This window comes from Pavona decussata, unplaced genomic scaffold (assembly GCF_977016875.1).
Source record: "Pavona decussata unplaced genomic scaffold, jaPavDecu1.1 SCAFFOLD_416, whole genome shotgun sequence".
NCBI lineage: Eukaryota > Metazoa > Cnidaria > Anthozoa > Scleractinia > Agariciidae > Pavona > Pavona decussata.
This window is the reverse complement of record NW_028145778.1, coordinates 615862-627062: the sequence shown is the minus strand read 5'-3', so window position 1 is coordinate 627062 and position 11201 is coordinate 615862. Positions and strand designations below refer to the sequence as shown.

The 11201-nt window shown below is 40.7% G+C and overlaps 1 pseudogene; it reads left to right on the top strand.

The window, feature by feature from the left end:
* The first annotated feature begins 4750 nt into the window (after positions 1-4750).
* On the top strand, positions 4751-10596 carry LOC146450918 (uncharacterized; annotated as a pseudogene).
* Positions 10597-11201: the final 605 nt, after the last annotated feature.

Genomic DNA, 11201 nt, shown 5'->3' with positions numbered 1-11201 from the left:
CAGCGCAGTGGTCGCCGGATTTGTCCAAATAAATCCAGGGGCGCTTTCCATTTAGCGAACATTTTCTGCTTCGAATTCCGGAAACGTTGGTTGCCAAGTGGAAAGGCTTTTTCCATCCAGGCGAATTTCCAAACTTGCAATCTAGTTAGTAGGTAAAAAGACAAAAAAGACTTGATGGCACACGAAGGAAAGAAAATGGAAAGTTTGCGCGAATGGAACGGTAATTTCCGCTCCAATCAGTTGAAACGGAAGAGTGCAGTACCTCCAATGGCTGTCAGTTATTGATTATTAGTATATCTGTGTATTCATTTGCACTTCAAGCGGTTGAACAAGAAAATCTGGCCAAAAGGCAAACCTCCCTGGGGTACGTGTTCCCCCTACTCTCTCCGCTGCCCTTGGCAAATCCATTGGCCTATTTTTTAGCTGAAAACTCTGTAAGAATTCCACATCTGAGACTGATACAAAGGTACAAACATTAAATGCTAGTTTCGATTTTGTTATTAATAGACCATACAAACAAAAATGATGTGGTTACAGTAACACAGTTAATAAATAGAAGTTGATACGTCTGTAAATGGCCAAAAACAAACAAACTCCTGACTTGACTTACGAAATACCCTAAACTCATTTACAAAACTTTTTTTTTTTGTTTGTTTCGAGGTAAAAATGCTACTAGCGTTTTAGCTGCGGTCGGGTCTAGCCTGGGGTGAGGTTGCACTGTGTAAACTCCGTAAGGTGTCCAAGATCAGTTTGAGATATGAAACGGGCTACTTTCGCTTCCGGTCAGACCTGTTTTAGATTCGTCGCTTGTTGTTAGTCCAGTTAACTACCCGAGCACTGATTCAAGTGTGACCACAGTGTTCAGCATGTTACGAGCGTGGAACAAAGGGTCATGTGTCATGGGCCCGACACTGAACTACAAGGAGACTGATTTGAGCCAGGTGTTTTACTAAATCCATATGCAACACAATGTAAGACGCGTACTAAGTAATAGTACGATCAACACTTTACAAAGCGTCTTGTGTTGAAAGAATGATGGTAAATTTTAAGTCCAGTAATTAACGTGGCATGCATCATTATTAAATGAATGCCAATGACATGACTCGAAATGTTTGTTTGTTCCCCTGAAGGTTGGAGATTCTACTATGTTTTTACTATGTAGGAGTGCAATTTAATATTGTTATCGACTTTCGACTGCACAAAGGAATACGACAGGCCAGAAAAAGTAGTTTCGCTTGTGTAATTTACTGAAACTGTATTCAAAATAAATGCTGACTGTTGATGCATTAATAATTATATTATTTTTCTTATTATGTCTGCGCTATATTTGGTTTGCTTTAGAAGCTCTGTTCACTCGACAAAGGATCGATTTTTTGTGTCGACACCGAAATCGATCTGGCGTAATGCGAACAGAAACGGCTCAAAGCCGCCGACGGCTGTTCACACTAAACCATAGCGAGAGCATGTTTGGAGCGGTTCTTTGATTCATGTGTGAGAACAAAACGCCTCCTTTTCGTGCCGCCACAAAGGCTATCCAGTATAGTGTGATCACACTCCTTTCACTGTGCTTTGCAATCTCAAGCATGATTTCTGGGGCATTTTCATAGCCAGAATAGTTACGACATTGCTGAAGGGGGAAGGTGGCTTACAAGACTGGGCCCAGTTGTTCAACGCCCGATTAACTAATCCTGGATTAACGTGAACTTTGACTCGAGCTTAATTACTAATCAATATTCTTTAAAAAACGTTTTGCCCTTCAGTTTTGACTTAGACTTTTCTTTACCTTTGGCTTGAAATTAGCCTTTAGAACCATTTTTAACGAGCGGCATGAAAACCTCGATTTACTTTTTATCGTAGATTAGCGTTAATCGGCTTTCGAACAACCCGGACCTGGTATTCCTGGCTGAGGGAAAGTTTTCACGCCATAAAGCCTCAGCTTACTGTAATGTCATTGAGACTTCATTTAAAAAATGCCGTTAAAAAAGCCCTGCCTGACCTTTACGAAGCCCTGGTTAGACCGGTGGAACATTTCAAGCAACTACAGACAATATAGGTGCGCGCAACATGTTATGTTTGTTTGACAATCCTGTTACGAGGTGTTGGGAGACGTTGCGTCAATTTTGATTTGGATCGCATAGCAACATACATTCTTTTGTTGTATGGGATGTTGTAATTACCTTATTATAGAAAATTAACGCTTGTGTTAATTTAGGTATTCTAAATTAACGCGAATTGAAGGAAAACTTACTTCCCAATAATGGAAATTAAAGTGAAAGAGGTGCTAAAAATTCAAAATGAGGGAAAATTACCGCGAATTACACAAAGAAACAGAATTTGTTCAGACAACGGGAACAAATTTATTTTAACTCCAAGTGTAAAAATCCGAAATGCAACAATGTTCGTGGAGGTTAAGCAAAGGAATCTGGTCACTTCGAGCGTTCTTCACAGTGTCCATAATACCGGCGGATCTCCACCCTGATAAAACAATGCTTTTTCCTTTTAGGAGTGTATTGAGAATTTGGGGCGAAAATAATGGAATTTAAGGTCGCGGAAATTAACTCCCCACTTAATTAACTTAATTAATGACGCGGAAATTAACGTTAGAAAAATTAACGCGAATATGTATGAGGCGCTAATTTCCTTTAATAAGGTAGGTACGCTGCATGGTCTGACCACAACTAACAACATTGTTACATGGACGCGTCTGCATTCCTCGTTCTGTAATTTCACATTATTGGTCTGCGGAGAATAGCAAAACAATATAAAATTTCATTCATTTCAAAATTTCTTGGTTTAAGTGCAATTTTACTGGAAGCTGTGACTGCCAAGTAGCAAAGTGGGATAATAACAAGGACACAACAAGTCTGTTTTAATAAACACATTTAGTAAATGCGCGACCACTTTCCACGCGGGCTGTCGCTCTTCTCTTTTTTAAAGGAGGAGTTCACATTTCAGCGCATGTGCATGAATCTAAACGCTTTTTTCTCTTTCTTATCAACTTTATGGCCTTAAAAATCCCACTCACATGTACTTGAGTAATCACATTCTATAATTAGTCCAAGCAAAATGACTGATGACCAAAATTCACAGAAAATGCTAGTGGACTGTACTCAAATTGTCAATATTGAATTTAGCGTTGACCCGTAGGATTTATTCCAAGGTTGATGTCTTTACAGTTATTTGCACGCGAAATAACGCAATCATATGAAAAAATTACTACCCGAGTTAACTATTCCCTTCCGAATGGTTCATAAACAACGAATTAAATTAAACAGGCTTGGGTCATAGCGAGCAAAGGCGAAAAAGTATTTTGATTCATGGACATGCGCAAAACCGTGAACCACTCCCTTTTAACTTATTTCTGGCAGTAAAAAGTCACCGTTAAAGGGCAGTGTCACCTATGTTGATGTCACTTTGAATGACCAAAAAGCATATGGGAATCAATAGAATCGTTAAGGTTACCCGGGACCTTCAGAGGTGTCTTCAGAGGTGCTCGCGTCTAAGCGATGTAGCGCGTCCGGTTTAAACTGTAGATACCTGAACCCTTATATCAAATTAAAGCTTATAGAGCTGGCTATTCAACTAAACCAAGAATTTTGAAATAAAATGAATTGCCGAATTTTTAGCGCTGTTTTCTCGAATAAATTTTTTTAACTTGGAGGAGCCACTTCAAAGAGCTAAAACTCAAAAGAAATTTGTTCGTTTGCCTTCAAATTTGGACAGTAGCTAGTTTAACATATAAACAACAAAAATGTGTCTGCGAATTTTTTCTTTCGAAATATTTTTTCTCCGCGAGTGATTTTTGTACGATTACTCCACATTTTTTACATCCTATTTCGAAAATGCTCTATAACTTTTCACTGCGATTGAATATGGCAAAACGCAGACACGTTTTTTTAGCGCTTTGGGTCAGGAAACTGAGGAACAAATTAAATTAGCAAAAAACAAAATTCACTTTGACTTGTAGCTTTAAAAAGGTGATTCGGACGCTCGCAATTAGAGGTCGTGAAAAATTCGACAATTTATTTTATTTCAAAATTCTTGGTATGGTTTGATAGTCAGCTCTATAAGCTTTAATTTGATATAGGGGTTTAGGTATCTACAGTTTAAACTGGACGCGCTACATCGCCTAAACGCGAGACACCTCTGAAGGTCCCGGGTAAGATTCAGGTTTGTTAACAATAACCCTACTAGTGCATAGGAACTGGCTCGTATTATTTATGTTTGGCTGCGGATGATTAGGATGGAAATTCATCAATACAACTTAAAAAAATTGCCAATTTCTTCAAGTTCTTCATGCGTATTTAAGAGAAGTCGCTAAAAACTGATTATAGTTAGTTCTTCCTTGGAGAATGAATTTTTTTGCATTTTCTTCCTGGTGCTCTATGAGCAATAGGCTCTTTTACAGTTGTGTGCTTAGTGACCTGGTCTTGTATTGGAAGCGAGGCTGAGGATGACTCTGTGTTGATACAGACCTCACCGCTTTTGATGTGTAAATGCAACTAGTTAGCATAAGAACAGCATGATCTACATATGAAAAGCAGTGAGGTTTGTATCAAGACAAGGTCACCCCTAGCCTCGCTTACAATCCAAGGCCAGGTCACTTAGTACAGAACTGTAAAATGGCCTATTTCATGTTAGCAAAAACTTAAGGTTCTTTGTCAAAGATATGAGCAGTTTTGACCAAAATACAGCAAAATCGTCATGACAGTGCTCCTTTAAACTGAAAAATAAAAGCATACAATAAAGTATGGACAAAAAATTTGAAGGTGTAAGCTCTTCATTGAAAGTATTTCTCCATCTCCTTGACACCAAACAAGTTTGGTAACAAACAAAAGCAGTCAACACTCCAGCAAGAAAAAAACACAAGCGCATATCTTCCACCTTCAAAAATCAAGTCAACTCATGTTTGAGTCGATTAAATTAAAGCTCAACAAGTTTGTGTGCAGTAAAAATTACCCGCGAGTAAGAACCTGTATTTTTCCAATGTAGCCTCAACAGGTGCTAATATAAATGGTGCTTAACAGAAATGTACACTTGTCATGTTCCAATACAAATTTTTGCAACATTTAAACAAATTTGTACGGAGAGGTTCACAGCCACCTAAAATATTGCAACATTTAGTGTAGTGTAAAAGTGTCAGTCATGTAAACGAGAAAAGGTACCTAGTTTCAGTTTCAGCACAGTTTTGGCCAAGATACATAAAAATCCTATGAGTTAGCCTTTTCAATATATTTCTCTTGTCAGTTTATACTAGACTTGCCCGCAAGGTGGAGTGAGACACTATTTATTTTAAAAAAGATGTCATATATCTCTCATCTTTTACCAATTCTATTGACCTGTTGTGTTGCAGTTACCCCTGAAGAGTTTGTCTTTTAATTATTTGACCACACGCAACAGAGAAAGTGGTTTTAGCAGCCTACAATCAGCCTGTATTAAAGGAGACATCGGAACTATCAGCACAATCTTGAATTTCAGTCCAGACAAGCTTGATAGTGCCATTGCTCTGAGTGTCAAAATTGGCCAAAACTCATCTCATTTCCCTGGTAAATCCGTTTTGTTTGTCTTGAGACAGCAAGAGTCAGAAATTCACAAGCAGATACTTGAAATTGTTGAGAAGATTTCACAGCCTTTCCAATCTGGGCTCCTTTTACACCTCGCTGCCGAAAAGGGGAATGTTGAACATCTACGTAGGTTACTGGACCTTGGTGAGCACGTTGATTCTGTCTGCCCGGATCAATCAGAAGATGAAAAAACACCTTTGATGTGCGCAGCGGAGTTTAATGAAGTAGATGTTGTGGAATTTCTTATTGAAAGAGGCGCTTCTCTTGAGACGCAGGATAGAACGGGTTTAACTCCATTTCTTCATGTTGTAATTGGTGGTAAAATGAGGAATATAAAACGCTTGATGGAGCTTGGAGCCAATGTATTCAAGACAACCTACCGTCGAATATCAGCACTTCATCTGGCTGCTAGAAATGGAGACACAGAGGTTGTCCGTCTTTTAAAAAAAACATGATGCCAATGCAAACCAAGGGGCTATTTATGGACTTACTCCCCTTATGTTAGCTGCTGGGAAGCGTTGCTTGGATTCTGTCCATTTGCTGCTGGAAAATGGAGCAGATTCAAACAGCTGCGATGACCTTGGCCAGACCCCGCTGCATTTTGCAGCAAGGCGGGGTTTTACGGATGTCGTGAAATGCCTGTTACGGTATAATCCGAATTTATTTGCAAAGACACGCAATGGGGAAACAGTTCTTCACCTGGCTGCATGCACTTGTCTGGAGTTCGTGATGTTTATCGTTGATATTCATTCTGCTGATATTCATGCAAAAGATATAAAGGGAAGAACACCAATGCATGTGGCGGGTGCAAATGGCCAATCTGACACAGTTAACTTTTTTCTAACTTTTTGTGCTGATATCAATTCGCGTGATGTAAGTGGTTGCACAGCTTTGTCCTATGCCATCCAAGGATCCCATACGACTGCTAAGATTTTGATTGAGCGAGAATGTGAAGTGAAGCTTAGAGACCTGGAAGGTAACTGTGTCGATGATGGCATTTTGGAGTCTGCTGCTTACAAGGGTTTCAAAGATATTTTACAACTTCTTCATGATAGAGGTGTACCTCTGGATGCAGTCAATAGAAGTGGAAAGACCCCTCTGATGACAGCGGCTGAGGCCGGAAAATGCGATGTAATGGCTTTTCTGTTAGACCAAGGAGCAAACATCAATGGTCTTGATTCCGTAAATGATGTTAAAGAGGTCACTGCCAACAGGACTGATCATGACGAGAGTGACTGCAGGAAAGAGGACGAACGTAACTCTGACCTCAACCGAACCCCCTCATACTGCGCCTTGGAAGCTGGACAAGGTGAAACAGCTAAACTCCTGATAGAGCGGGGATGTCTTTCGTCAAACTCGGATGGCGAAACTAATTCGCTTGCCGAACTAGCTGCAATGCATGGGCTAAAGGATGTTTTTGAGCTGCTTGCCGATAAGAAGAGCTTTCCTTTTGACAAAATTAAAGATGGTGAAACTTTACTGACATCTGCAGCTCATCGTGGAGACTTCGATTCCGTGAAGTTTCTTCTTCAAAATGGTGCTAATTTGAATGCCAAGAACAGTCTCGGTGACACAGCTCTTTCTTGTGCTGTTCAGTTTTTAGAATCTTCATCGACTGAAATAGTGAAGCTTCTTTTGGAATCTGGTGCTGACATGAACACAAGGAACGAAAGATGTGAAACTCCTCTGCTACTAGCTACAAAGATGAATGCCGAGAAAGTAGTAGGAGAAAGTAGCTGCTTGCCGATAAGAAGAGCTTTCCTTTTGACAAAATTAAAGATGGTGAAACTTTAGTGACATCTGCAGCTCATCGTGGAGACTTTGATTCCGTGTCGTTTCTTCTTCAAAATAGTGCTAATGCGAATGCCAAGAACAGTCTCGGTGACACAGCTCTTTCTTGTGCTGTTCAGTTTTTAGGATCTTCATCGACTGAAATAGTGAAGCTTCTTTTGGAATCTGGTGCTGACATGAACACAAGGAACGAAAGATGTGAAACTCCTCTGCTACTAGCTACAAAGATGAATGCCGAGAAAGTAGTTGCGCTTCTTCTTGAACTTCGATGCGAAACAAACGTTTCAAACGTTTGTTCTTTGTCTCCCCTTCACTATGCTGCTGAAAATAACAATGGGAGACTTACTGAGAAGTTGCTTCAGTACGGTGCTGATCCTAGTGTGAAAGACGATGAAGGCATGACACCTTTACACGTGGCAGTAAACTCAAGTAGTGTTCTTGCAGCCGAGGTGTTATTAGAACATAGTGTTGACACAGAAGTCAGAACTAACTTGGGTGAAACACCTCTTGTCATAGCAGCACGTCGAGGTAATGTTAGTATTGGTATGGTCCAATTTTTATTAAAGAAGGGAAGTAACGTTCATGCAAAGGATACTTCTGGAACGACGCCTCTTACAAACGCTGTTATAAACTATAGAGGAGTGATATCGTTTTCTCTTGTGAAGAAATTGTTGAATCTTGGAAGCTGTGTAAATGATGTGGACAATTTCGGAAGATCTGTCCTTCATTACATCCCTTCAAACGCCGAAAGACAACTGTTTGACCTTCTTTTACACTTTGGCGGTGATGTCAGTCTTCCCGACAAAAATGGAGAGACGCCTTTGCATCTCGCTGCATCGGCTGGGAATACGTCTTACATGGAGTGGCTGATTGAGCAAGGGGCAGACGTGGGGGCGTTGGACAGAGAAAATCGCACACCTCTCCATGCAGCAGTCTACGAGCAGTCCAACGATTCTGTGGAGGTCTTGATTCAAAATGGTGCCGAGGTTAGTGTAACTGACGACCACGGCTGGCTACCATTGCACTTCGCTGTTGCAAGAGGACGAAGTACAACTTTGGAATTATTGCTTCTAAATGGGAGTGATATTACAGCTGTCGACAACAAGGGCAGAACTGTCCTACACCTGGCAGCAAAATATGGTTGGCTAGGGTTGGCCGATCATCTTATTGGTCTTGGTAGTACCATCAATGCGACAGATTTTGGTGGCCAAACAGTGTTTGGCGCTTCACTGGAATGTAAGTTTCATACACTTCATTAAACTTTGTTCCACAGTTCTTGCGTTTATTTCTTGAGAATGGATGTGACGTCCATGCGGTGGACTTATTAACTGGTCGGACTACTCTTCAGTTTGCTGCAACAGATGATCTTGTTGATACTGTTGACAGTCTCCTAGACCAAGGATTGCATATTGAAGCAAGAGACACGAATGGAGACACACCTCTTCATAGAGCAGCAGCTCGCGGAACTCCTGAGGTGATACAACGACTTGTTGATAGAGGGGCGGACTTGTCTACTATCAATAACAGAGATCAGACACTGTTGATGGTTAGTCTTGCTGCCAATACCTCCTTGGAAGGACCAAAAATTCTTTTACAAAGCGGAAGCAACGTGCACGCTGCAGATCTACGTGGAAACAGTTCTTCATTATGCCGTATGTTGGAATGACTGCAGTCTTCTTAACGAAATTATTGAACTTGGTGGAGATGTTAATGCGGTCAATATACACGGATACACTCCACTTCATCAAGTTGCTTGTTAATCATTCTCACCTCTATCAGCAGATACCATAAAGATTCTGTTAAAGGCAGGCGTCGGTGTTGATTGCCAAGATAAACTGGGAAATACACCCCTTCACATAGCTATCGCATAAGGTAACTATGAAGTTGCTGAGCTGTTTATTAGAAAGGGAGGTGATGTTCGTGCTACCAACTTGCAAGGAAGAACGTGCGCACACATTATAAACGGTCGTGTTCTTGGGGGAATTGTAGAGGAAGCTGTTCTTCATGGTGGACAGGTTAATGCTGTTGATGAACTGGGTAGCACCCCTCTTCATCCCGCTTTGCTGTCCAAAGATTGGAAGTTAGCAAAATGTCTGTTGAACCACGGCAGCGATCCTAATGCTGTAGATTACAAAGGCTGTACTCCTCTCCACGCAGGCTGCTGTTCAGGAAACAAACATGCCGTCTCGATTGCGATTGACCACGGAAGGCAAGTTGTTACTTCTTTGTTGGTGTCTTTGTGTCCGTTTTTCGATAATTTGTGAGCATGTTTTAAGACGCTCTCCGTCCTAACTTCCTTTGTTTTTGTTTTCTCTTAATTTTTGAAAAGTGTGTTCCAGTTAAATAATGGACTGATAGAGATGAAGGATAATGGTAGGAAATCCAGTTGCAACAGTGCTTTGAAACGGAAACTTAGAGAAACGTTTTAAAATTAAGAATTAAAATTTAAATCAACGAGTTAAAACTGGTCAGTCCATGAGCACATCTTGACCTAGTGGAAAGTGATCACTCATTTTATCACGTGTCACAAGTTCAGTTGTTATCAAATTTCACAAGTTTGTTAGTGAACAAGTCTTTCCTTACTAACAAAGGTGTTATGTTTGTAGCTACACCACAACCTTTCATGGGCCTAGTGTTACAAGTGTCTCCCCTTTCTGGTGTGATGGTTCTAACAGGTCTGCATTACATTTTCTTTTGCAGCAATCTCGAGGCTAGAGACGCCAAAGGTTACACTCCGCTTCACATCTGCACAGTTTTTGGCCAGAGAAACACTACGTGTCTTCTCCTTGAACGCGGAGCAGATGTTGAAGCCATAGATAATGAAGGAAGCACTCCTCCTCACCTGGCTTCAGCCTTCAGTGATGCGGACATGGTTTGTCTGTTGCTAAAGCATGGAGCGACTGTCAGCTCAAGACATTCAGAAGGCAGCATAGCCCTTCACACAGCCGCTGCACTTGGGAAGACAAACATAGTGCAGGTCTTAATTAATGCAGGAAACAATGTCAACTCACTTGATGCTAGTGGCAATACACCGTTGCACGTCTCTGCAGCTTCTGGTCACTTAAAGGTAGTCTGCTTGTTGCTGGATAATGGCGCTGAATTACATGCAGTCAACAAGGAAGGGCTTTCAGCTCTTGGCAGTGCTGAACTGTTTGGTCACAAAAATGTGAAGCGCTTGCTTCGGAAAAAAGAAAACTTTGCCTGCACGTGTCACTCTGAACTGAATCAAACTGAAACCTGAATTAGCTTGGTTTTTATGTCAGAATAGCGCTGCTGATTTTGTCGGTTTTACTTATTTTTCTATCAAAAACGCGTGCAAGGATAGATTCGCCCCAGCTGTAAGATGTTTTAAAACACCTGGCAAAAGTGTCATTCTGTTATCACGAGCCTGGCTTTTTTTGTCAACTTGTATAGTTAAGTGGAGAAATGTTTTTAGTGAGGGGCCTCAAGAGGTATATTGTTTATGTTAGCATATTATGGGCCCTGCGAGTCAAATCTCGGTCATCATCGTATGAAATTAAGTCAAGTATTCGATTGAAAATATTGAAAACAACCAACCCGCCTAGAAAGACGGTAGGTCTCCCGCTTAGTCACGAAGGTCTCTCGCTGCCAAAACATGGACGATGAGGTTTTGTGAGGTTTTTTCAGTTTTGAGCGCGCGATTTGTTCACGCAGTGGACGACTTGGCTAAAATGTTGTGGAAAAGGTCAAATTTCTAGAGATTGGAATTGAAGCAAACGTTAGTACAAGTGTTAATGTTTAAGCCAAAAACTCTCTCGAACGTAAAAAAACAATTATTATTCTAATTGCTTACAATTTAAAAGAAAAAATCTGTAAAGACATTCT